Here is a 27,377-nt window from a genome sequence, read left to right as displayed (position 1 = left end):
CAACTCATATTATAAATGTAATCATGGTTTCAAAGCATCCCTAGGCTAAAACTAGTTTAGCCTCTCATGTTCATGACAAAACAAAGCAACATAGATTTAAACATTAACAATAAAGGATAGATTACACCTAGAAACGTCCAACACTCCAACTCGAATGCACAAACGCCCAAGGCTTGGTCTTCCTTCTCCTCCTCCTTGCTAAGTCACGGCAAAGGGTCTATGGTGGGTTTGTGGTTGATTTTCTGGGTTTTTGGATGGATTTAGGTATGTATGGTGGTGCGGCAAGGGTAGATGGTGGTGTATGGAGGTTGGGATGGAGGTATGGAAGTAGGGGAATGATGGATGGGTGGTTGCAAGGTCACGGCAAAGGGTGGATGAATGAGTGTATGAATGTTGTGTGAAGGGTGGTGGTCACTAAATGGTGCGGCAAGGGCTGTTTATATAGGTTAGTTTGGCACACTTAGTGAAGGAAAAGGATTGCCTAATCCTATTGAAAAAGGGTTAATTCAAGGCAGAAATCAAGTGGGATTGGGAATAGGAATTTCGGCTAGGAATTAGGGAGTTCTAGAAGGCTAGGTGCGGCACACATGTAGGGATAGGATTAGGTGTTCTAGAAACTGTGTTTAAGGCAGATTTCCTAATCCTAAAGGGCCTAGGACATGTGATATAAGAGTAGGAGAGGGATTGTGATTCCTAAACCTACAAGGAATGGTGATTTGCGGCATTGGTATGGATAAGTCTTCTAGAAACTGAAATAGGTGTTTAAATGTGTAATTGATTCTCCCTAAGTAGCTAGGTTTAGGTCCCAATCTGATTTGGATAGGATAGAATAGGATAATGTTAGAGATAGGATAGGATAGGGTTTCTAGGATAGGATAAGATAAGGTTGGATAAGGTTGGATAAGGTTGGATAAGGTTCCTTGTTTCTTGCTTCTTCCTTATCTTCATTGTATTAGGACTTCTTCCACTAGATTTGTAGCCTTTTGATGCGAGATTTACTTGACACTCAAATTAAACCCTCGTTTGACAATTGTAGTAGAATGGATAAGTGAGGGATCGTTCTAGACCGGGGATTAGGAGGGCTTGCTAAAACCTTCAAAATTGACTTAAAAACATAAAAACTAACTTTTAAAACACTAAGACAAACTAAAAGAATTAAAACAAGTTTAAAAGACTCCAAATACTCAAAAATATAAAATAAGACAAATCAAATGAATAAGACTTAACAAAATAAGGGGGGGGTGATTGTGGTTGGACGAGATTAAATTAAATGGATAAATTGTAATTAAAGGCAAAACGTAAATATGAATGTGATGAAAATATGGATGATGGAATAGCCAAGGGGTTCTTCTCCACACATGTTACACTTGCATACAATATTGATTCTCAGTTGGTCTTTCGATAAGTTGTGAAACTCAATGCTCCAAGTTAATTAGGTCCGCTTAAATTAACTTTCAGATTTCCCTAAATTCATTGGATTGAATGGAATACGCATTACAACCAAATTATTCTTAATCAAAGTCCCTAACTATGGAATACGCATGATAGAGACATTCAACAAAGATCATTAAGTTCAATGAAAATTATAAGTGTTGACGAGGCACTCGTTACTATGGAATACGCATGAAACTTATGCCAAGAATTCGTTTAACGCGATTGTTTATAAGCAACCTCCACTACTTGTGAATATAAGTTCATAACGATTAGGTGAAACTCACTTATATTCTAGCGTCATATTCATGCATGAAAATTAAGCTTGCAATCTCAATGAACATACATAAATAAGTTATCAATCAAACAGTTAAACGAATTGAATCCACAACTTATGAAATTCCAACCAAAAGTAATCAATTCATATTGCAAATATAAACATAGTTTCGAATCACCCCCTAGCTAAAGGGGGGTTTATTTCCTCATAACTTTGAAATTAAAGAAACACCTAAACATTCCAACAACTCAAACTTGAATTGTATGAACGTTTAGGCACTCTTCTCTTCCATTCCTCATACGTACAAAACAAAGAGAATTGAATTTAAACTTTGAAATCAAAGAAACACCTAAACATTCCAACAACTCAAACTTGAATTGTATGAACGTTTAGGCCCTCTTATCTTCCTCGTTATTGTAGCACAAGGTCTAAGGTGAGGTTTGGGGGATTATGAAAATGGTAGAGGAGTGGTTTGGAGGGTTGGGAAGTGGTGGAAATGGAAAGATGGTTTTGGATTATAAGGGGACTCACGGCAAAGAGAAGGAATGGAAGTGTTTGTGGTGTGTTGTGTATGAAATGAGATTGAATGAGGAGTGAATGAATGCAAGGGTATTTATAGGAGGAGTGGAGGTGTATATGGTTATTTGTTTAAGGTGTTTGTGTGGAGGAATGATGGAGAATGCATGTGGATGTATTATACAATGGGAAAGTATGTGATTGAATTAAAGGATGCAAAGGGAATGAATCATGAATCATTGTGGATGAAAGGTGGAAGTGCATGTGTTGATGACTAGGTTAGTGGGTGGAAATCTGAAAATGGCATATAGGAATGGGAGCTCACGGTTTGAATGTGTAAAGTGTGTGTGAATGCATGTGAAGATGCAATAAATAATGCATGTAGGGTTAGGAAATAATGAAGAAATGCATGTGAGATGTTTGGAAAGGAAATGGGAACCCACGGCAATGAAGTTGTTTTGTGTTGTGAATTATGATGAATGCATGTGAGTTAAAGAGGGAGAATGTGGTGAAATGATGAAGTAGGAAGGTGGAAATGCATGTGAGATGTTTGGAAAGGAATAAAGAATGAATGGTGGAAATGTGAGTGAATGATGTGCATGTGTGAGAATGCATGTGGAATTAAGAGGAGTATGGAAGTGAAATAAATGAATGATATGTTAAGTGATAAGTGAATGATATGTGGTGAGTGATAAGTGAATGGTTTGATAAGTGATAAATGAACTAGTTTAAAGGGCTAGGGTTTAAGTACATAGAATGGGCCTAAAATAGGTTGGTTTGTATGGCATAATGTGTTAAGCCCATGGCAAGGTGTTATGTGATTGGGTTAGGGCCATTGTTTTGTGTCTTCAAGTGCATACAAGGCCTTCAAATTCGTCCATCCTCTTGGCTCCATGGATAAGCTATCCAATCCATGCCCAAAAATGCTCCAAATGGCCTCAAAATGCACTTTCTTGCTCCCTAGGCCCTTAGAACCTGAAAACACACAAAAGAAGCATAAAGGACTAAAATAACTAGAGAAACATAACGTAAATGCACGAGAACAAGCCATTTAAGTCGCATGAATATGCTCCTATCAAATACCCCCACACTTAGCTTTTGCTAGTCCTCGAGCAAAACAGAATAAAAACAAATAAACAAAACGACACTAAACACGTAAAACACAACCTAAACCTTCCAACAACTGTCTTTAGGGATTTCCAATGCACATGACAAGTTAAAAATCATCATTCTCACAGATTTTGGTTATCTTTACACTTAAGTACATACTTAATCATAGTCACCACATACTAATTCACAATTAAGCATTTAAAACTATATTTTGAATGTAGTAACATGCCTTTAGAGAATTTGCTCAATTCCTTACAAGATATGTACTCAATTTTCACTCAGATTTTCTGACTACACACCCTAATCTAGTTACATGTGAGAAGATTGATATGAAAACGAACACTCACATATATGTATCATAAAGAGAGCAATTTCTGGAGTTAATAAGCATGTTTAGATATGATCTCATGAATGGAATGCTACTACTTAGATGCAAGAACCAGTGACACCATATGCTCATATCAATTCCAAACTCCACATTATTAAACACATAACGATCAAGATAGAAGTCAAAGGGGTGTAACGGGGCTAAAAAGTGTTTGGCTAACAAAGAATGGATATGGAAAACAAAGGTTCTTAAAGAAATAGCGAGCAAAGAATTTGAATTAACTTAGAATTCACTTTTGAATGAAAACTCAACTTTTGAACAAAAAGGGAGAACAAGTTCTTTTTTCTTTCTTTCTTTCTTTTCTTTTCTGTTTTTCTTTTTCATATGTTTTTCACAAATTTTTTTTTTTTCTTTTTTCTTTTGACTCTCAAAACATACATAAACGCTTAAGAACAAAACATTCTCCCCCACACTCATTTTCTTTCATAATGTACTCAAAAGGAATTCATTTAAGTCATGCTCACTATCATTTAAGAACAAGGGTGTGGACTGTCCTACACTAGGCTCGGTAAGGGGTGAAGTGGTTAGCAAAGAAAATAGGCTAAACGAGGCTCAACGGGGTTAAAACTAATATATACGAAATATGGGAAGTAAGGCTATTTGGCTATGGTGGCAACTACACAACTTCATCTTGATATATGTTATGCAATTCAATGTCATGCTTTGAATGAAACGGATATAAGTTCTAGCATTTAGATCTATCATGATACAATTGCATTCTAAGTAGCAACCAAGCAAGGAATAATGAGATCATGCAACAACTTTAGAAAACAAAGAATCACAGAATATAACTCTCCAAAGAACGTTTAGGCTCAAGTCTCACAAGGATGTAGCTTTAGTTTGAGTTCCTTCCTTCAAGCATGTTACAAAAACGAATTTTTCTTTTATGATTGCATGTGAAGTCATACATTATAACCATAACCAAGCATATACCAAGAGTAAATCAAACTTTCATCCATGTTTATAACTCTTTTTAACAGTCATGCAATTACAAACCAAATTCTCATCATTGTGTTGGAAGGTGACCTACGACACAAAAACGACTCAAAACACTCTTTTTAGGATTTTCAAAACATGTTTTTCAAATTTTTATGTGATTTTTGAATTTTTAAGTCAAAACAAAAAAACACCTTAAAAACATTTAAAACAGCAAGGAACAACACTTGAAGTTATGGGTGATAAAATTCAACGAATTTGCATCAACATACTTAGTTACCCCCCCCCCCCACACTTAAATCAAACATTGTCCTCAATGTTTTAAGCATAGATTCACACAAAGCATAAGTAAATACACAAAAAGCACTTAAACATACTAAACATGGCAGAATGTAATTAACAAAGAGAAGAGTTTAGAGACGCAAATCTGGTTATAGAGTGTAAATTCCATCTTCTCCTTGGTAATTGCATTGAGGCTTTGATCTTTGTGATTCCACAGGCTTACTCTTGAACTGGTTTCTGCCCATTGTTGATTTTCCTTTGTGCTACTTCTTGAACTGGGCAGCAGGATGGTTCTTTTGGTCTCCCCCGAAGGTCTGAGCTTCCTCCTTTTATCTGTTTCTTTGTTCAATCTCTCCAATTCGTATTGAAGAGGGTTAGAGGATAGCTCAGCATTGCTTGTCTCTACATGCTTCAATGCCCTACTTTCACTTGCCTTGCTTACTCCCCTTTGCAGAAGTGGTCCCTTCTCTGGAAGTGTATCAACCGTTGAAGATGACTACTCGAGAGCAACGCTAGGTAAGCAATCAGGAATAGATTCCAGGCAGTTGGCTCCAGATCGGAAGACTGACTCCAAGTGCCGGCTGATTGCTTCTTTTACTTTGCCATGCGAGTAAGAACAAGGACAAAGAAAAAGACAGGGAAAGAGCATGATATGAGATACTTTTGCTTTTGACCTTGATGATATGAGATACCTTTGCTTTTGAAGAAGCGGTGAATGAATCAGCACACTTCAATCCGCCGTTTCCTCCTGGGTCATCTGTACTCCCGGCATCTGGTATCATCTTTGGGAAAGAAGAAAGAATTGAGTATTTCGAAAGGCTTTGCTGGGAGTGCTCCCTCAGAGGTGAGGGAGAGTTGGGCATTTTCTTCAGGTTTGCCTTGCCATAAAAGACGAAGGTCGACATATATAGAGATAATATCAAGTGGTGGTACCATTCTTTTACCCTTGTCGACAGACGTTTTGATCCCGCAAATCCGATTTTTTGAAATAGTGGCGCCTCTTCGATCTTTGAAGACGCCTCTTCGATTTCTGAGCAGGCGCCCCTTCGATTTCTGAACGACGCCCCTTCGCTTTCTGAATGACACGTGGTAGTGCAGATGCGGCTCCTTTTGACAAAGCTGCACGCGTTTTCTGAAAAGCAGAGAAAGCGTCGCCGAACTTTGTGCTTGTCGGCTAAAGAGGTGTAGTTGCGATGATGGCCTCCACGTGCGTCTTCTGAAAAGCCGAGAAAACGTAGCCTAAATTACGCCGAAAATTCCGGCTTTTTGAATCGGTGGACGCGTCGCCTTGGCTTTTTTATTGAGCTATCGATCACCACAACAAACACACTCTGAAGATTTCCCATTCCTGAAACTCGACTCCGGCCCTTTGTGAAATTTTTAACTCCATCCACCCCTTCTCTTTGAACACTTTTGAAAAAAATGGCAAACTCATCGAACCTTAGCTTAGATTTGAGTCTCAGCAGCGATCCGGTTGCGCCCCGTCAAGGTAATGTATGGCGCCCTTCTTTTTTATCTTCTAACGGTCCTCTTTCAGGTGAAGACTCTGTGATGCAGGACGCCACAACAGCTACAATAGTAGCTAAAAACCTCCTCACTCCAAAAGATAGTAGGCTGCTGTCAGGACGGTCTGATGAGTTGGCCGTTCAAGAGTCCCTCGCACTTAGTGTTCAGTGTGCGAGCTCTGTGTCCAACATGGGCCTACGCCTGCTTGCCCGCTCTCGTCAGGTGGAATCGTTGATGGCAGAGGTGGAAAGACTTAAGCAAGAGATCCAGCAGCTTAAGTACGAGAATAGAAGTTTGCATGTGCTTGCAAATAACTATTCGTCGGGGATGAAAAGGAAGCTTGATGAGCTGCAAGAATCTGAGGGTCGAATTCACAGTGACCGTCAAAGGCTTGCGTCTTATCTCCAAAGGCACCTTTTTCCTGGGTCATCCAGCGCTTGGCCAAGTATTGAGGCCTGGAATGCTCTAGCTCCGATGCCTCCCGCTCCGATGGCTCCCGCTTCTGCGCCTTCCGCTTCTGCGCCTCGTAGTGGGGCTTCACGTAAACAACCTTTGTGAAGCTCCACCTTTCTCCATGTTTAGTATCTTTCTTTCAATTTTTTTTTTTTTTTTTTTTTTCCATTTTTTTTTTTTTTTTTTTTTTTTTTTTTTTTTAACATAAATAAAATCAAACGGCATGGAATTTATCTTTGAATGGGCGGTGATACTTGAAATGATCCGGTAATAGTTTAAATTCCAGATTGGGTGCCTGAATCATTAACCACATGTTAGTATAAAAGAAAATTGAAATTCGGGGAGGCGGCTTACCTGTGTGCTCCAAAATGAACTCCAGAATAAACACCCCTTCGAAAGTTATGACTTGTCCCGTGTCATAAAATCCAACTTCCTTGGAAATTGTGGTTTCAAATTTGTCCTCTTTGATGCCTTCTACATCTTCTCCAGCCACTACCTTCTCTTGAATCATTCTTCTTAGTGTACAAAGTCCTTTGAAGAATTCAACACCATCTAAAACTTGCTGTGTTGCACCAAGAATTTGAATAGCATTTTGCACCTTTGGGAAGGCTTCCACGATGTCCTTTTTACTCTCTTCTTGGTTGGGAATCAAAAACCTGCTAGGAAAAGGGACATTGGGTGGAATAACATCAGAATAACATGAAATTGGGACGTCCTTACTGGTGGTGGGTGGTTTAGAGGGCTTAGGGGGCTGCGGCAAGGGTTGTTCAACCCTTGCCGTGTGCATGTCTTCTTCCTCTTCCTCAATTAACAGCTCTTCATCCACTTCTAGGCTATGTTTGGACATTTTTAGGTCAGCTCCAACCTCCATAGCACTTCCCAAAGTGATAGCATTATGGATTTCAAAATCTTCCTTCGAGTTTTCAATAGTTGAGTTGGAAAGTTCACTTTGCTCTTGAATTTGTTTCATGAACTCCATAATCTGCCCAAATTGCTCGTCCAATTTACCCAACTTCTTGTCTTGATTTTGTTCGTCCTGCGTCAAAGAGGTTAGTAATTGAAAATTTTTATCATTATCCATGGACATACTTGAACTTGATTGGAATTGTTGTGGGGGAGGTTGTGGTGGCTGCATAGGTGTTGTATTGAACTCCTCATATGGTTGCCAATATGCTTCTTGTTGAGCCTCCTTGGCTTGATTTTGTGACCCCTGCGCCAAAGAATTTATTTCATTAAGAATTTGAATATAATCTACTGGCGAACTTGAATTTAATTGAGCATATTGCATATGAAGTTGTGGTGGCTGCATAGGTCTTGAATAGAACTCCTCATGTGGTTGCCAATATGCTTCACGTTGAACTTGTTGATCTTCCCACCATATAGAGTTTGAATGATCCCTCCAATCTCTTTGTGGACATTGATTGGCTTGAAATCCTTGCCTATATGAAGCACCAAATGTAGGGACACTCTGCATTGTGGTCCTTTCGGCATACGGCGACAATTTAGAAGTAAGATTTGCCAATTGAGCTTGAATGCTAGCAAAATCCATATCTTACTTCTCTAGTACCTAAAATCAAAGAAAGAGAACTAAATCAAAAATCAAAAGTAACAACAAACAAAGAAAACAACACTAAGTTAGAAACTAAAACGAAAACAACTAAATCAAAAAAAAAGAAAAGAACCAAGGGATTAGCAAAGTTGCTAATCCCCGGCAACGGCGCCAAAATTTGATGCGAGATTTACTTGACACTCAAATTAAACCCTCGTTTGACAATTGTAGTAGAATGGATAAGTGAGGGATCGTTCTAGACCGGGGATTAGGAGGGCTTGCTAAAACCTTCAAAATTGACTTAAAAACATAAAAACTAACTTTTAAAACACTAAGACAAACTAAAAGAATTAAAACAAGTTTAAAAGACTCCAAATACTCAAAAATATAAAATAAGACAAATCAAATGAATAAGACTTAACAAAATAAGGGGGGGGTGATTGTGGTTGGACGAGATTAAATTAAATGGATAAATTGTAATTAAAGGCAAAACGTAAATATGAATGTGATGAAAATATGGATGATGGAATAGCCAAGGGGTTCTTCTCCACACATGTTACACTTGCATACAATATTGATTCTCAGTTGGTCTTTCGATAAGTTGTGAAACTCAATGCTCCAAGTTAATTAGGTCCGCTTAAATTAACTTTCAGATTTCCCTAAATTCATTGGATTGAATGGAATACGCATTACAACCAAATTATTCTTAATCAAAGTCCCTAACTATGGAATACGCATGATAGAGACATTCAACAAAGATCATTAAGTTCAATGAAAATTATAAGTGTTGACGAGGCACTCGTTACTATGGAATACGCATGAAACTTATGCCAAGAATTCGTTTAACGCGATTGTTTATAAGCAACCTCCACTACTTGTGAATATAAGTTCATAACGATTAGGTGAAACTCACTTATATTCTAGCGTCATATTCATGCATGAAAATTAAGCTTGCAATCTCAATGAACATACATAAATAAGTTATCAATCAAACAGTTAAACGAATTGAATCCACAACTTATGAAATTCCAACCAAAAGTAATCAATTCATATTGCAAATATAAACATAGTTTCGAATCACCCCCTAGCTAAAGGGGGGTTTATTTCCTCATAACTTTGAAATTAAAGAAACACCTAAACATTCCAACAACTCAAACTTGAATTGTATGAACGTTTAGGCACTCTTCTCTTCCATTCCTCATACGTACAAAACAAAGAGAATTGAATTTAAACTTTGAAATCAAAGAAACACCTAAACATTCCAACAACTCAAACTTGAATTGTATGAACGTTTAGGCCCTCTTATCTTCCTCGTTATTGTAGCACAAGGTCTAAGGTGAGGTTTGGGGGATTATGAAAATGGTAGAGGAGTGGTTTGGAGGGTTGGGAAGTGGTGGAAATGGAAAGATGGTTTTGGATTCTAAGGGGACTCACGGCAAAGAGAAGGAATGGAAGTGTTTGTGGTGTGTTGTGTATGAAATGAGATTGAATGAGGAGTGAATGAATGCAAGGGTATTTATAGGAGGAGTGGAGGTGTATATGGTTATTTGTTTAAGGTGTTTGTGTGGAGGAATGATGGAGAATGCATGTGGATGTATTATACAATGGGAAAGTATGTGATTGAATTAAAGGATGCAAAGTGAATGAATCATGAATCATTGTGGATGAAAGGTGGAAGTGCATGTGTTGATGACTAGGTTAGTGGGTGGAAATCTGAAAATGGCATATAGGAATGGGAGCTCACGGTTTGAATGTGTAAAGTGTGTGTGAATGCATGTGAAGATGCAATAAATAATGCATGTAGGGTTAGGAAATAATGAAGAAATGCATGTGAGATGTTTGGAAAGGAAATGGGAACCCACGGCAATGAAGTTGTTTTGTGTTGTGAATTATGATGAATGCATGTGAGTTAAAGAGGGAGAATGTGGTGAAATGATGAAGTAGGAAGGTGGAAATGCATGTGAGATGTTTGGAAAGGAATAAAGAATGAATGGTGGAAATGTGAGTGAATGATGTGCATGTGTGAGAATGCATGTGGAATTAAGAGGAGTATGGAAGTGAAATAAATGAATGATATGTTAAGTGATAAGTGAATGATATGTGGTGAGTGATAAGTGAATGGTTTGATAAGTGATAAATGAACTAGTTTAAAGGGCTAGGGTTTAAGTACATAGAATGGGCCTAAAATAGGTTGGTTTGTATGGCATAATGTGTTAAGCCCATGGCAAGGTGTTATGTGATTGGGTTAGGGCCATTGTTTTGTGTCTTCAAGTGCATACAAGGCCTTCAAATTCGTCCATCCTCTTGGCTCCATGGATAAGCTATCCAATCCATGCCCAAAAATGCTCCAAATGGCCTCAAAATGCACTTTCTTGCTCCCTAGGCCCTTAGAACCTGAAAACACACAAAAGAAGCATAAAGGACTAAAATAACTAGAGAAACATAACGTAAATGCACGAGAACAAGCCATTTAAGTCGCATGAATATGCTCCTATCACCTTTCCTAACTCTTCTAGTCTTCAATTTCGTCCATCCTCTTTGCTTCATGGTTAAGCTATCCAGTCCATGCCCAAAAATGCTCCAAATAGCCTCAAAATGCACTTTATTGCTCCCTTTTGCCATTAGGACCTAAAAACACACGAAAATAGCTTAAACTACTAAAACAACTATGAATTAACAACATAAATGCACGAAAACAAGCTAAGTAAGTTGCCTAAATATGCTCCTATCAGAAGGAAGACTAAAAGCTATGGGAGTAATGATCTTTGACATGTCATGTTTCATTGGAAATCCCTGAGACAAATGTTGGAAGGTTTAGGTTTTGTTTCGTTTTGTTTATTTTAGTTGTTTTGTTTTGCTCGAGGACTAGCAAAAGTTAAGTGTGGGGGAATTTGATAGGAGCATATTCATGTGACTTAATTAGCTTATTCTCGTGCATTTAGGTTGTGTTTCCTTAGCTATTCTAGTGTTTAAAGTCACTTTTGTGCATTTTCAGATTATAAAGCCAAAGTGTGCAAGAAGATGCAAATTGGAGCCTTTTGGAGCAAAAGAGGAATGAATGAGTTGAAGACTTGAAGAAACGATGAATTCCTACTCCAACGATGAATTCCTACCAAAACGAGGATTCCTACTCAAACAAGGATTCCTACTTGAAGTAGGAAAGTTAACCCTAAGTTTCCCGTTTTGGTAACCTTTCCTAATCTTAAACGTCCGTATTTTCTAGCCACTTTGAAGGCCTTGTATGCACTTTAGAACACAAAAACAAGGCCCTAGCCCAATTACATAACCTTGCCGTGGGTTTTTCCCTTCTCCCCTTCCCTTGCCGTGCAAGGGAGGGCATTTTTGGCCCATTTTATTCACTTAAATCCTATTTCCCTCTCCTAACTTAACCCTAGCCGCACCTTGCCTTTTTAATTTCTGATTTTCTCCTAATTCTAGCAGCCTTTAAATTAATTTTAGTTAATAAAAGTTAGCTAGGGTTTTGTTTTCGGAAAATATATAAACTAAACCTATTAGCCGCACCTTATTCTCTCCCAATCATTCATTCTTTTCATCTTGCAGCCACCTTTCCATATTTTTCTTCTTGAATCCATAACTCCCATCCAGAAAACCCTAAGCTTCTAAATCCCATCTCAGCCGCACCCTTTAATTGACCCTAGAATCTTATTCATTCATTCTATCATTCAGCCACCATAAACCTAATTCACTCCCCTAGCCGCGCACCTTAGTCTCTATTCTCTCTATTCAGCCATTCACTCAAAAAACCCTAAGCTCTAAGCCGCAGCTACCCATTCATTCTCTCCCATATTCTTTCCCTTTTGCCGCAGCCACCATCACCAAAACCATTCAATCCGCAGCCTTCCCCCTTCATTCCAGCCATCTTCCACACCTTTCCCACCATTGCCGTAGCCATCTCCACCCTTCCAGCCACCTTCCACACCTCCACACATGATAGGAGCATATTTAGGCGACTTACTTAGCTTGTTTTCGTGCATTTATATTGTTAATTCATAGTTGTTTTTGGCGTTTAAGCCATTTTCGTGTGTTTTTAGGTTCATGTGGCTAAGGAAGCAAAAAGATGCATTTTGGAGCATTTTGGAGCAAAATTGGACTTGGAAGGGATAACTTATACTTGGAGCAAAAGGAATGGACGAAATTGAAGAGTTGATGTCACAAGGATTCCTACTTGAAGTAGCCACACACCTTCCACATTTCAGCCACATGCACTTGTTCCTCCATCATTGCACCAACAACAACCTTGCCATGCACTCCCTTTAATTAATTCAACCTAGCTGTCAAAGCACATGCATTCATCATCATTCCCCCTTGCATTTCAGCCACACATTCACCCACATGCACTCTTTAATCATTCAAACATACACTCATTCACCACCAGAAATCATCCTTGCCATGAGTTCCCATCAGATTTCCATCATATTCACATGCATTCCATCCTTTAAAACATTGCACATGCACTCCCTTTAATTAATTAAGCCACATGCACTCCCATCCATTTCATCATTGCAGCCAACACATGCTTTCACATGCATTTTCAGATTGTCCCCTTGCACATGCAGCCACATATTCATTGCACATGCAATTCCAACCCACATGCATCCTTTAATCATTCAAACATGCAGCCACATTCCCTCCTAGCTGTCATGTTCCCCCCATTTCACCTATAAATAAGCATCCGTTGCATTCATTCTCATTCATCCTTCCACATTTCAGAATGTAGACATCAAAACTCCCATGTGCCGTGCCCTCCCTTACAATCCAAACACCATCCTTCCATTTCCACCACCACTCTTCCATCCCTCCACCACTCCCCAAACCATTCACACCATCAAACTATCCTTAGACCTTGTGCTACAACGAAGAGGAAGAGAAGAGTGCCTAAACGTTCATACAATTCAAGTTTGAGTTGTTGGAATGTTTAGGTGTTTCTTTGATTTCAATGTTTAATTTCAATACTCTTTGTTTTGTACGAATGAGGAATGGAAGAGAAGAGGGCCTAAACGTTCATACAATTCAAGTTTGAGTTGTTGGAATGTTTAGGTGTTTCTTTGATTCTCTTTGTTTTGTACCATGAGGAACTAAAACCCCCTTGGCTAGGGGGTAATTCGAAATATATGTTTATGCTTGCATTTTGATTTGATTACTTCTAATTACGTTTCATAAGTTGTGAATTCAATTTGTTTAACTGTTTTATTGATAACCTATTTATGTATGTTTATTGAGAGTGCACGCTTAATTTTCATGCATGAATATGACGCTAGAATATAAGTGAGTTTCACCTAATAGTTATGAACTTATATTCACAAGTAGTGGAGGTTGCTTATAAACAATCGTGTTAAAAAAATTCTTGGCATAAGTTTCATGCAATCATAGTAACGAATGCCTCGTCAACACTTATAGTTTTCAAAGAACTTAATGATTCTTGCTTGTATCTCTATTATGCAATTCATGTAGGGAACTTGTGGGGAATGTTTTGGGTTGTCGTATGCAATCATCCAATCCAATGAATCTAGGGAAATTTGAAGGTTAATTTAAGCGGACCTAATTAACCCGGGGTGATGAGTTTCATAATTTATTGAAATGCAATTGGAAATCATTTTATTATGCAAGTGTAACATGTGTGGAGATGAACCCCTTAGCTATTCTATCATCCATTCATTCCATTTTATCATTTTCATATTTACATTCTGTTTTAATTAGAATCTGTGCATTAGTTTTAATTTCGTCAAAACTCAATCCCCCTTTACTTTATTGTCTAATTTAGTTAGAAAGTGTCTTAGTTTGTATTTTTAAGAGTTTTGATTAAATTTATTTCCCAATTTCGTCCAAATTCACCAAAGTGCTCAAAACTGCCCAGAAAGTGATTTTAAGGCAGTTTTGAGTGTTTTGGGTGATGTTTGAGTCTTTTGGTTTGTTTTAGTGTTTCAAGCATTTAGTTTCGCATTCTTTGAGTCTAGTTTAGTGTTTTAAACTTTATTTTACGTTTTTGAGTCAAATCCAAGTGATTAACAATCCCTCCTAATCCCCGGTCCAGAACGATCCCTACTTATACATATACTACAATTTGACGAAAAGAGGGTTTAATTTGTGTGCGTATAATTCTCGCATCAAATTTTGGCGCCGTTGCCGGGGATTAGAAAATTTGCTAATCCCTTGGATTGTTTTATTTTCGTTTGTTTTTATTTTTATTCCAGATTCTTAATCTTGTTTTGTTTCTTGTTCTAGGTACTAGTTTATGACTCGGAGTTCTCGTCTGATTCGTGAACATTTCCTGGAGTGATTGGGATCTTTGTCCGGCTGCAAGACGTAAAAGAAAGCGCTACTTGGGAGGCAACCCAATGCACTGAATAAAACAAAGCTAGTTCATAAAAAAAAAAAAAAAAATAAAAAAAAAATAAAAAAAAATTTATATATTAAATAAAGAACTAAACATGGAGAAAGATGGAGCATTCACAAAGGATGTTTGCGTGAAGCCCCACTACGAGGCGTCGAAGCGGAAGGCATAGAAGCGGGAGGCATAGGAGCGGAAGGCATCGAAGCGGAAGGCATCGGAGCTAGAGCATTCCAGGCCTCAATACTTGGCCAAACGCTGGATGACCCAGGAAAAAGGTGCCTCTGGAGACAAGCCACAAGCCTTTGACGGTCACTTTGAATTCGACCCTCAGATTCTCGCAGCTCATCAAGCTTCCTTTTCATGCCCGACGAATAGTTATTTGCAAGCACATGCAAACTTCTATTCTCGTACTTAAGCTGCTGGATCTCTTGTTTAAGACTTTCCACCTCTGCCATCAATGATTCCATCTGACGGGAGCGGGCAAGCAGGCGTTGGCCCATGTTGGACACAGAGCTCGCACACTGAACACTAAGAGCGAGGGACTCTTGAACGGCCAACTCATCGGACCGTTTTGACAGCAACCTACTATCTTTTGGAGTGAGGAGGTTCCTAGCTACTATTGTAGCTATTGTGGTGTCCTGCATCACGGAGTCTTCACCTGTAAGAGGACCGTTAGAAGATAAGAAAGAAGGGCGCCATACGTTACCTTGACGCGGCGCGCCCGTATCACTGCTGAGACTCAATTCTAAGCTAAGGTTCGATGGGTTTGCCATTTTTCAAAAGTGTTCAAAGAGATGGGGTGAATGGAGTTTATTCTCAAAGGGCCGGAGTCGATTTTCAAGAATGGGAAATCTTCAGAGTGTGTTTGTTGTGGTGATCGATAGCTCTATAAAAAGCCAAGGCGACTCGTCCACCGATTCAAAAAGCCGGAATTTCCGGCGTAATTTAGGCGACGCTTTCTCGGCATTTCAGAAGACGTGTTCAATTTTTTCAAAAGATTTCTTCTTTTCAGAAAACACGTGGAGGCCATCATCGCAACTACACATCTTTAGCCGACAAGCACAAAGTTCGGCGACGGTTTCTCTGCTTTTCAGAAAACGCATGCAGCTTTGTCAAAAGGAGCCGCATCCGCACTACTACGTGTCGTTCAGAAATCGAAGGGGCGTCGTTCAGAAATCGAAGAGGCGCCACTATTTCAAAAAGCCGGATTTGCGGGATCAAAACGTTTGTCGACAAGGGTAAAAGAACAGTACCACCACTTGATATTATCTCTATATATGTCGACCTTCATCTTTTATGGCAAGGCAAACCTGAAGAAAAATGCCCAACTCTCCCTCACCTCTGAGGGCGCACTCCCAGCAAAGCCTTTCGAAATACTCAATTCTTTCTTCTTCCCCAAAGATGATACCAGATGCCTGGAGTACAGATGACCCAGGAGGAAACGGCGGATTGAAGTGTGCTGATTCATTCACCGCTTCTTCAAAAGCAAAGGTATCTCATATCATCAAGGTCAAAAGCAAAAGTATCTCATATCATGCTCTTTCCCTGTCTTTTTCTTTGTCCTTGTTCTTACTCGCATGGCAAAGTAAAAGAAGCAATCAGTCGGCACTTGGAGTCAGTCTTCCGATCTGGAGCCAACTGCCTGGAATCTATTCCTGATTGCTTACCTAGCGTTGCTCTCGAGTATTCATCTTCAACGGTTGATACACTTCCAGAGAAGGGACCACTTCTGCAAAGGGGAGCGAGTAAGGCAAGTGAAAATGATATATTGAAGCATGTAGAGACAAGCAAATGCTGAGCTATCCTCTAACCCTCTTCAATACGAATTGGAAAGATTGAACAAAGAAACAGATAAAAGGAGGAAGCTCAGACCTTCGGGGAAGACCAAAAGAATCCTGCTGCCCAGTTCAAGAGTAGCACAAAGGAAAATCAACGATGGGAAAAGTTTCATTCATTCACCATTCACGCCAGAAAATCATCCCATCCCTCTAACACATCCATACTTCACCATTCTCCATATTTTCTGCCCAAAACCAACCCTTGCCGTCCCCTACATCCATCCCAAACCTAAATCCATCATTCTACATCATCCATAACCCCCTAAACTCACCAGAACCTCTTGTACTGTAGCAAAGGAGAGGAAGAAGATTGCTTGAAGATTCTAGCTATTCAACATTGGATCGTTGGAGTATTTAGGTGTTCTCTTTCTTATATTTACAATGTATAAATCTGTTTTCCTTTGTTTTGTGAACATGAGGAACTAAGCCTTTTGGCTAGGGCGCTATTCAATACCATGATTATGCTTGCAAGATGAATTGATTACATCCAATTGTTATTTCATAAGTTGTGTGTTGATTAATGATCTTTGATTGTACCTTTATTGTGCTTTTCACGTAAGGGACTTTTAGAGAATGTTTTGAGTTGTTGTATGCGCATTCCCATCCAATTCAATAACTTAAGGAAAACTTGAAAGTTAAAAAAGTGCTGTTCACGGTTAACTTGGGGTATTGAGTTTCATGATTTATTGAAAGAAGCAATTGGAAATCAATTTGAATGCAAGTGTGTCATGTGTGGAGAAGAACCCTCTAGTTAGCCCATCATTCATCAATTCACCTAATTTAGTCTAAAGAATCTGTTTTCTTTGTCCTTGTCTTAATTTACTTAATTTTCGTCAAAACCAATTCCCCCATTAATTTAAAGTGTTAGATTAGTTAGAAATCAATTTAGTTGATGTTTTTAAGTGTTTTGAGTCAAGTGATAACTTAATTTCGTCCAGATTTGAGTATAGTGTTCAAAACTGCCCAGAAAGTGTTTTTAAGGCAGTTTTGAGTGTTTGTTTGCTGTTTTGAGTCTTTTGGTTTGTTTTGGTGTTTTATAATTTAGTTTTGCATTCTTTGAGTCTAGTTTAGTGTTTAAACTTTGTTTTTACGATTTTGAGTCAGTTTAGAGTGTTTAGCAATCCCTCCTAAGATCGATCCCTACTTACATATCTACTACAATTGTCAACAAGAGGGTTTAATTTGTGTGTTAAGTAATTTTCGCATCAAATTTTGGTGCCGTTGCCGGGGATTAGCAACTTTGCTAATCCCCTGTTGTTTCCCTTTGTTTTTTTTCTATTTTTTTTTTATATATTTTAGTTTTAGTTTCTGATTTGTGTTTTGTTTTGTTTTGTTGATTTAAGGTACTAGAGAAGGAAGACATGGCACTTGCTAATATTCAAGCTCAAATAACGAATCTTACTTCTCTTTTGTCACAAATGCAAAGAGTTGGTACATTTGATCATAATCAATCAAGGAACGACATGTTTTCCAATACTTACAATTCGGATTGGAGTGATCATTCAAACTCTATGTGGTGGGAACCTCAAAATGTTCAACAAGAAGGATATTGGCAGCCATATGAGGAGTTCTATACAACACCTATGCAACCACCACAACCTGCCCAAACAAATTCAGGTACATCTTTCTATAATGATATGCTTATTAAGTTACTCACCAATTTGTCTCAGGGGCAAGAAAATCAAGACAAAAGGTTGGAGCACTTGGAAAAGCAAATTGTGCAGATAGCGGAATTCGTAGGGCAATTCCGAGACCAAGGCAAGCTCCCTAGTTCAACCATAATCAATCCAAAGGGAGGGTTCGAATCTGCCAAAGCAATCACCTTGAGAAGTGGAAAAGAAGTTGCTTAACTGGTTGATTGATAACTCATTCTTGTGTGTTGATTAAGGTGGCCACTTAGTTTTTCATGCAGGGTTTTGAAGCTAAAATATAAGGGAATTTCACCTAATAGTTATAACCTTATATTTGCTAGTAGTGGAGGTCGTTTATCGACGATCGCGTTAAGTGAATTCTTGGCAAAAGTTTCATGCTTTTCATAGTAACAATTGCTTCAAACTTGCTGGAATTCAAGGACATTTAGGATTAGGAAAGGCTAAATCAAAATAGGAAACCTTGGGTTAACTTTCCTACTTCAAGTAGGAAACCTTCTTTGACTAGGATTCCTCATTTGATTAGGAATCCTCTTGTGATTAGGAATCCTAACTCCTTTAGGTCTTCAATTTCGTCCATTCCTTTTGCCCCAAGCATAAGCTATCCATTCCAAGCTCAATTTTGCTCCAAAATGCACCTTTTTGCTTCCTTAGCCATGGGAACCTAAAAACACACGAAAATGGCTTAAACTACTAAAATAACTACGAACTAACAACATAAATGCACGAAAACAAGCTAAGTCATCTAAATATGCTCCTATCACCATAGGAGTTTTGTCCACCAATGCACCTCCCGCCGAAGCATCGAGCATTTGCCTTTCAATGGGAAGAAGGCCTTCCTAGAAGTATTGAAGTAGAAGCTCCTCCTTCATTTGATGTTGAGGACATGATGCAACAAGGGCTTTAAAATTCTCATAGTACGCCGAAAAAGATTCTCCTTGACTTTGTTGGATTCCGCTAATTTTCTTCCTCAAGAGAATGACTCTTGAAGTAGGAAAGAACTTCTCCAAGAATGCTCTCTTCATGCTTTCCCAAGAAGTAACGGTCCCGGGTGCCAATTCATAAAGCCAATCCTTAGCCTTTTCCACAAGAGAGAATGAAAAAGCTTTCATCTTCAAAATATTCCCATCAACGTTAATGGGTGTCATGCTTGAGCATACAACTTCAAACTCCTTCAAATGCTTGTTTGGATCTTCCATGGACAGCCCATGGTACTTGGGAATATGATGCAGCAAGCTTGACTTCAATTTGAACTCATCGGTCTTGCCTTGGGCCGCCCTAGGATATTGAATGCATAATGGCATGGCATTATCTAATCCCGAGGCAGAAAGCTCCTTGATTGTTCGATTATCCATCGCCATGACTCGTTCTTCTTCCTCCACTTCTTCTTCAGATTCGGCCTCAGAACTAGAACTAGGCGGATTAGGTTCTGGTTGCTTCCTCTTTCTTCCCAAAGTTCGTTCAAAATCGTCGTCAAACTCCAAGATATTCTCACGAACGGGATGAGAACTACGAGTCATAAACTTGTACCTAGAACAATGAAACAAAAGAATTCAGCAACTCTCTTAGAAGCACGGCAACACGCACAAAACAAAGAATAAGCACGGCAAACACAAAAAGAAAGAAAGAACAAAAATAAACATTTGTGATGCGAAATAATTAAGCACACAAATTAAAACCCTCTTTTGACAATTGTAGTATATGAATAAGTAGGGATCGTTCTAAACCGGGGATTAGGAGGGATTGCTAAATCACTTGGAAACTGACTCAAAAACGTAAAACAAAGGTTAAAACACTAAACTAGACTCAAAGAATGCAAAACTAAACAATAAAAACACTAAAACAAACCAAAAGACTCAAAACTGCCTTAAAAACACTTTCTGGGCAGTTTTGAGCACTTTGACTAATTTGGACGAATTTGGGTAATAAATTGAATCAAAACACTTAGAAACACAAACTAAGACACTTTCTAACTAAATTAAACACTAAAGTAAAGGGGGATTTAGTTTTTGACGAAATTAAATAAAATGCACAGATTGTAATTAAAACAGATTTTAAAGATGAATTGGATGAAAATATGGACAGAATGCTAGCTAGAAAGTTCTTCTCCACACATGTCACACTTGCATACAAGATGATTTTCAGTTGGTCTTTCGATGAATTATGAAACTCAACACTCCGGGTTAATTAGGTCCGCTTAAATTAACCTTCAAGTTTTCCTTAAGTTAATGAATTGAATGGGACAGTGCGTACACAATTCAAAACATTCTCCAAAAGTCCTTTACGTGAAAAGCACAATAAAGATACAATCAAAGATCATTAAGCAACATGAAAACTATAAGTGTTGACGAGGCATTGATTACTATGATGAGCATGAAAGTAGTGCCAAGAATTCATTTAACGCGATTGTTTATAAGCAACCTCCACTACTTGTGAATATAAGTTTGTAACTATTAGGTGAAACTCACTTATATTCTAGCATCATAATCATGCATGAAAACTAAGCGTGCACTCTCAATAATCATACACAAATAAGTTATCAATCAAGCAGTGATGCGAGATTTATACGCACACAAATTAAACCCTCTTTTTGTCAAATTGTAGTAAGTATGTAAGTAGGGATCGTTCTGGACCGGGGATTAGGAGGGATTGTTAATCACTTGGATTGACTCAAAAACGTAAAAACACAATATAAAACACTAAACTAGACTCAAAGAATGTAAAACTAAACACTTAAAGCACTAAACAAACCAAAAGACTCAAAACAGCACCAAAACACTCAAAACTGCCTTAAAAACACAATCTGGGCAGTTTTGAGCACTTTGACTACTTTGGACGAAATTGGGTAATAAATTGATTCAAAACACTTAGAAACACAAACTAAGACACTTTCTAACTAAATTGGACACTAAAGTAAAGGGGGATTTAGGTTTTGACGAATTTAAACTAAAAGAACAGATTGTAAGTAAAAGCAAAATGTAAATGTGAATGTGTGATAGAATTGAATGGAATGAAGGCTAGCTAAGGGGTTCATCTCCATATATGTTATACTTGCATAATAAAACGATTTCCAATTGCATTTCAATAAATCATTAATTCTCAACACCCCAAGTTAACCGTGATGCACTAATTAACCTTCAAATCTTCCTAACGTTATTGAATTGGATGATGCATGCGACAATTCAAAACATTCCCCACAAGTCCTCAACATGAATGCATAGAAGAGGTACAAGCAAGAATCATTACGCTCTATGAAAATTATAAGTGTTGACGAGGCATTCGTTACTATGATTGCATGAAACTTATGCCAAGAATTTTTTTAACGCGATTGTTTATAAGCAACCTCCACTACTTGCGAATATAAGTTCGTAACTATTAGGTGAAACTCACTTATATTCTAGCGTCATATTTATGCATGAAAATTAAGCGCGCATTCTCAATAAACATACATAAATTAGTTATCAATCAAACGGTTAAACAAATTGAATCCACAACTTATGAAACGCAATTAGAAGTAATCAAATCAAAATGCAAGCATAAACATATATTCAAATCACCCCCTAGCTAAAGGGGAGTTTTAGTTCCTCATGGTACAAAACAAAGAGAATCAAAGAAACACCTAAACATTCCAACAACTCAAACTTGAATTGTATGAACGTTTAGGCCCTCTTCTCTTCCATGCCTCATTCGTACAAAACAAAGAGTATTGAAATTAAACATAGAAATCAAAGAAACACCTAAACATTCCAACAACTCAAACTTGAATTGTATGAACGTTTAGGCACTCTTCTCTTCCTCTTCGTCGTAGCACAAGGTCTAAGGATAGTTTGATGGTGTGAATGGTTTGGGGAGTGGTGAAAATGGAAGGGGGATGGTGTTTGGATTGATAGGGAGTGGTTCCTCAAGGGAGTTTTGATGTCTACATTCTGAAATGTGGAAGGATGAATGAGAATGAATGCAATGGATGCTTATTTATAGGTGAAATGGGGGGAACATGATGATAGGAGCATATTGATGCGACTTAAATGGCTTGTTCTCGTACATTTACGTTATGTTTCTTTAGTTAGTTTAGTCCTTTATGCTTCTTTTGTGTGTTTTCAGGATAATAAGACATGTTTGACGAAAGGATGCATTGTGGAGTGTTTTGGAGCACTATTGGGCTAAGGATGGATAGCTTATGCTTGGAGCCCAAGTGTTGGATGAAATTGAAGGCCTTGTAAGCACTTGAGGACATAAAACAATGGCCCTAACCCAATTACATTCACCTTGCCTTGGGCTTAACACAAACACCATTCCTTGCCATGCAAGGGGGAGCAATTTGGGTCCATTTCATGTACCTAAACCCTAGCCCAATCCACAATCACTTCAAAGCCATGCAAAACCTTTCAACACCCTTTAATCATTCCCCTTTAAGTTATGATTTTATTTCCTAACCCTACATGCATTATTTATTAGCATCTTCACATGCATTCACACCTCTTTAATCCACATGCATTCATCATCATTCACTCTAGTTTTAATTCACATGCATTCCATCCTTTAATTCACCCACATGCCCCTTTAAATCATTCAATCACACCATCACACATTCATCCTCCAACATTGCACATGCACTTTGCCTTTCATCATTGCACAACAATCATAAGAGCCACATGCACTCTTAAACAATCAACAACATATTCTCCCATTCCCCCTATAAAAACCCATGCATTCATTGAGAAATTCATTCACTCCCCATTCCATCTCTCCATTTCTCACACCACAACTAACACAAACACTTTCCCTTATAATCCAAACACCACTCCTCTACCATTTCCATAATCCCCCAAACCTCACCTTAGACCTTGTGCTACAACAACGAGGAAGATAAGAGGGCCTAAACATTCATACAATTCAAGTTTGAGTTGTTGGAATGTTTAGGTGTTTCTTTGATTTCAATGTTTAAATTCAATTCTCTTTGTTTTGTACGTATGAGGAATGGAAGAGAAGAGTGCTTAAACGTTCATACAATTCAAGTTTGAGTTGTTGGAATGTTTAGGTGTTTCTTTGATTTCAAAGTTATGAGGAACTAAACCCCCTTTAGCTAGGGGGTGATTCGAAATAAATGTTTATGCTTGCATTTTGATTTGATTACTTCTAATTGCGTTTCATAAGTTGTGAATTCAATTTGTTTAACCATTTGATTGATAACTTATTTATGTATGTTATTGAGAATGCGCGCTTAATTTTCATGCATGAATATGACGCTAGAATATAAGTGAGTTTCACCTAATCGTTATGAACTTATATTCACAAGTAGTGGAGGTTGCTTATAAACAATCGCGTTAAATGAATTCTTGGCACGAGTTTCATGCTCATCATAGTAACGAATGCCTCGTCAACACTTATAGTTTTCATAATACTTAATGATCTTTGATCGTATCTTTATTGTGCTGTTCACGTAAAGGACTTTTGGAGAATGTAGTGAATTGCGTTGCGCTAACCCATCCAATTCATTAACTTAAGGAAAACTTGACGGTTAATGATGTGAGAATTACTTGACACTCAAATTAAACCCTCTTTTTGTCAAATTGTAGTATAAGTATAAGTAGGGATCGTTCTGGACCGGGGATTAGGAGGGATTATTAATCACTTGGATTTGACTTAAAAACGTAAAAACATAATATAAAACACTAAACTAGACTCAAAGAATGTAAAACTAAACTTTAAAACACTAAAACAAATCAAAAGACTCAAAATGCTTTAAAAACACAAACTAAATTGAATTCTAACTAAAATGAACATTAAAGCAAAAGGGGGATTGAGGTTTTTACGAAAATTGAAATAACGAAACAAGTTAATAAACTAGACAGAATGTAAATATGGAATTGATGAAATGGAATGAATGGATGATAGAATAGCTAAGGGGTTCATCTCCATACATGTTACACTTGCATACAAGATTGATTCTCAGTTGGTCTTTCGATAAATTATGAAACTCAATGCCCCGGGTTAATTAGGTCCGCTTAAATTAACCGTCAAGTTCTCCTTAAGTTAATGAATTGGATGGGTTAGCGCAACGCAATTCACCACATTCTCCAAAAGTCCTTTACGTGAAAAGCACAATAAAGATACAATCAAAGATCATTAAGCATTATGAAAACTATAAGTGTTGACGAGGCATTCGTTACTATGGAATACGCATGAAACTTATGCCAAGAATTCGTTTAACGCGATTGTTTATGAGCAACCTCCACTACTTGTGAATATAAGTTCGTAACGTTTAGGTGAAACTCACTTATATTCTAGCGTCATATTCATGCATGAAAATTAAGCTTGCAATCTCAATGAACATACATAAATAAGTTATCAATCAAACAATTAAACGAATTGAATCCACAACTTATGAAATTCCAACGAAAGTTTAATCAATTCATATGCAAGCATAAACATTTATTTCGAATCACCCCCTAGCTAAAGGGGGTTTTAGTTCCTCATTACGTTGAAATCAAAGAAACACCTAAACATTCCAACAACTCAAACTTGAATTGTATGAACGTTTAGGCACTCTTCTCTTTCATTCCTTATACGTACAAAACAAAGAGAATTAAAATGAAACATTGAAATCAAAGAATCACCTAAACATTCCAACAACTCAAACTTGAATTGTATGAACGTTTAGGTCCTCTTCTCTTCCTCTTTATTATGGCACAAGGTCTAAGGTGAGGTTTGGGGGATTATGGAAATGGTAGAGGAGTGGTTTGGAGGGTTGGGAAGTGGTGGAAATGGAAAGATGGTTTTGGATTCTAAGGGGACTCACGGCAAAGAGAAGAATGGAAGTGTTTGAGGGGTGTTGTGTTGTGAATGAGATGTTTATGAGAGATGGTTTTCTGAAATGGAAGAGTGTGTTGTTTGTGGCTGCAATGCATGCTTATTTATAGGTGAAATGGGGGGAACATGATGACTAGGAATTAGGTGGAAAGCTGAAATGGTGATGGGAGTTGCATGTGGCTGTTTGTGCATGTGATTAAAGGGTGGAAATGCATGTGCTTTGACAGAAATGAAAGGGAATGCACGGTTTTGGTTGATTTCTGGTGGTTGTGAGGTGGAAATCTAGGTGGAAATGCATGTGGATTAAAGCTATGTGAATGATTAAGGTGAATGTGCATGAGTGCATGTGAAATCTGCCAAGATGCATGTGTTATGAAGTGGATTTTCTGCAAAGGCAAGGTGAATGTGCATGTGATTAAATTAAAAGATGGAATGCATGTGAAAGGTTGGAGATTGAATGATTAAAGTGCATGTGGCTGATTTATGAAGGGGAAATGCAAAGGGGAAATCTGGAAATGGGATAGGAGCCACGGCATTGTGTGGTGTTTGTTTGAATGTTTGCAATGATGAAATGGATGGGAGTGGTTTGATGAATGAGTGGATGGAATGATGAAAGGGGAACAAGTGCATGTTAGCCACGGCAAGGAATGCATTTTCTGAATGAATGAAGGCAGGTTATGTGGAAGGGCTTGAACAAAGGTAGAAGCATGGCACAAAGGTGAATGGGTGATGTGTGAATGTGGTTGAATGATTAAAGTGTAAATGATTAATGAATGGTTCTTTGTTGATGGTGGAAATCTGAAATGATGAAGTGGAATGTGCATGTGGCTGCAATGATGGTGTTTTGCACGGCAATGATGGAGAAAGAATGTGTGGATGCATGGTTGTGTTGGTGATGAATGTGAACTCTTTGTTCTTCATTTTCATTCCTTTGGTCTTCAATTTCGTCCATCTACTTGGCTTTAAGCATATGCAATCCATTCCAATCTCTAATTTGCTCCAAAAGGCTCCGAAAGGCATCCTTTTGCATCCTTAGCCATATGAACCTATAAACACACGAAAATGACTTTAAACACTAAATTAAGTAAGAAAACACAACATAAATGCATAAGAACTAGCTAACTAAGGCGCATAAATATGCTTCTATCAAATTCCCCCACACTTAGCTTTTGCTAGTCCTCGAGCAAAACAAAACAAAAGAAACCAGAAACAAAACAAAACGAACAAGTAAAACACAACCTAAACCTTCCAACAAACGTCTCAGGGATTTCCAAAGCACATGACAAGTTAAAAATCATTATTCCCACAGATTTTAGCCATCATTACACTTAAGTACATTCTTAATCATAGTCACCACATACTAGTTCACAATTAAACATTTAAAACACATTTCGAATGCAGTAACATGCCTTAGAGAAATTGCTCAAATCCTTACAAGATATGCACTCGTTTTTCACACAGATTTTCTGACTACACACCCTACACTAGTTATATGTGAGAAGATTGATGTAAACATGTAGACGAACACTCACATATGTTATAACAAGGAAAGCATTTTCTGGATTTACGATAATGACATGAATATGATCTCATGAATGGAATGCTACTACTTAGAATGAAAACCAGTGATTCCATAAGCTCATATCAATTTCAAACTCCACATTATTGAACACATAACGATCAAGATAGAAGTCAAAGGGGTGTAACGGGGCTAAAGGTGTTGGCTAACAATGAAAGGTGAAGGATAAACAAACATTCTTAAAGCAATAGTGAGCAAAGTATTGAATTAGGCACTTAGAATTCCCTTAAGAACGCAGAAGTCAACTTTGAACACCCAAGGGAAAGTCACACAAAACTTAGGGCCATATTCAACTTTTTTGGACCCTTTCTTCAACCATCAACGCTCGTGAGTTCATTCTTACTTATTTTCACTCCTTTTTTTTTTTTTTCTTTTTTTTTTTTTTTTTTTCTTCTTTTTCTTTTGAATCTCAAAACATACATATAAACGTAAGAACAAACTTTTACTCCCCCACACTCATTTTCTTGCATAATGTACTCAAAAGGAATTCATTTTAGTCATGCTCACTATCAATTAAGAACAAGGGTGTGGACTATCCTACACTAGGCTAGGTGAGGATAATGTGGGTAAACAAAGAATAAAGGCTAAACAAGGCTCAACGGGGGTAAAACTTACAACATATACGAAATATGGGAAGTAACGCTATTTGGCTATGGTGGCAACTACACAACTTCATCTTGATATATGTTATGCAATTCAAT

The 27,377-nt window shown here is 37.9% G+C and overlaps 1 protein-coding gene across 1 annotated transcript in view; it reads right to left on the bottom strand.

The window, feature by feature from the left end:
• Positions 1 to 583: 583 nt before the first annotated feature.
• Positions 584 to 27,377, bottom strand: part of LOC148689539 (uncharacterized) — a 116,043-nt gene continuing 89,249 nt past the window's right edge. The window contains exon 5 of the mRNA XM_088689522.1: positions 584 to 967. The gene's annotated coding sequence lies outside the window, so the exon portion shown is untranslated. The remainder of the gene's footprint in view (positions 968 to 27,377) is intronic.

The sequence above is a fragment of the Pyrus communis genome, chromosome 17 (genome assembly GCF_041283825.1).
Source record: "Pyrus communis isolate YQ-2024b chromosome 17, ASM4128382v1, whole genome shotgun sequence".
Lineage (NCBI taxonomy): Eukaryota > Viridiplantae > Streptophyta > Magnoliopsida > Rosales > Rosaceae > Pyrus > Pyrus communis.
This window is presented reverse-complemented; position numbering and strand designations above follow the sequence as displayed.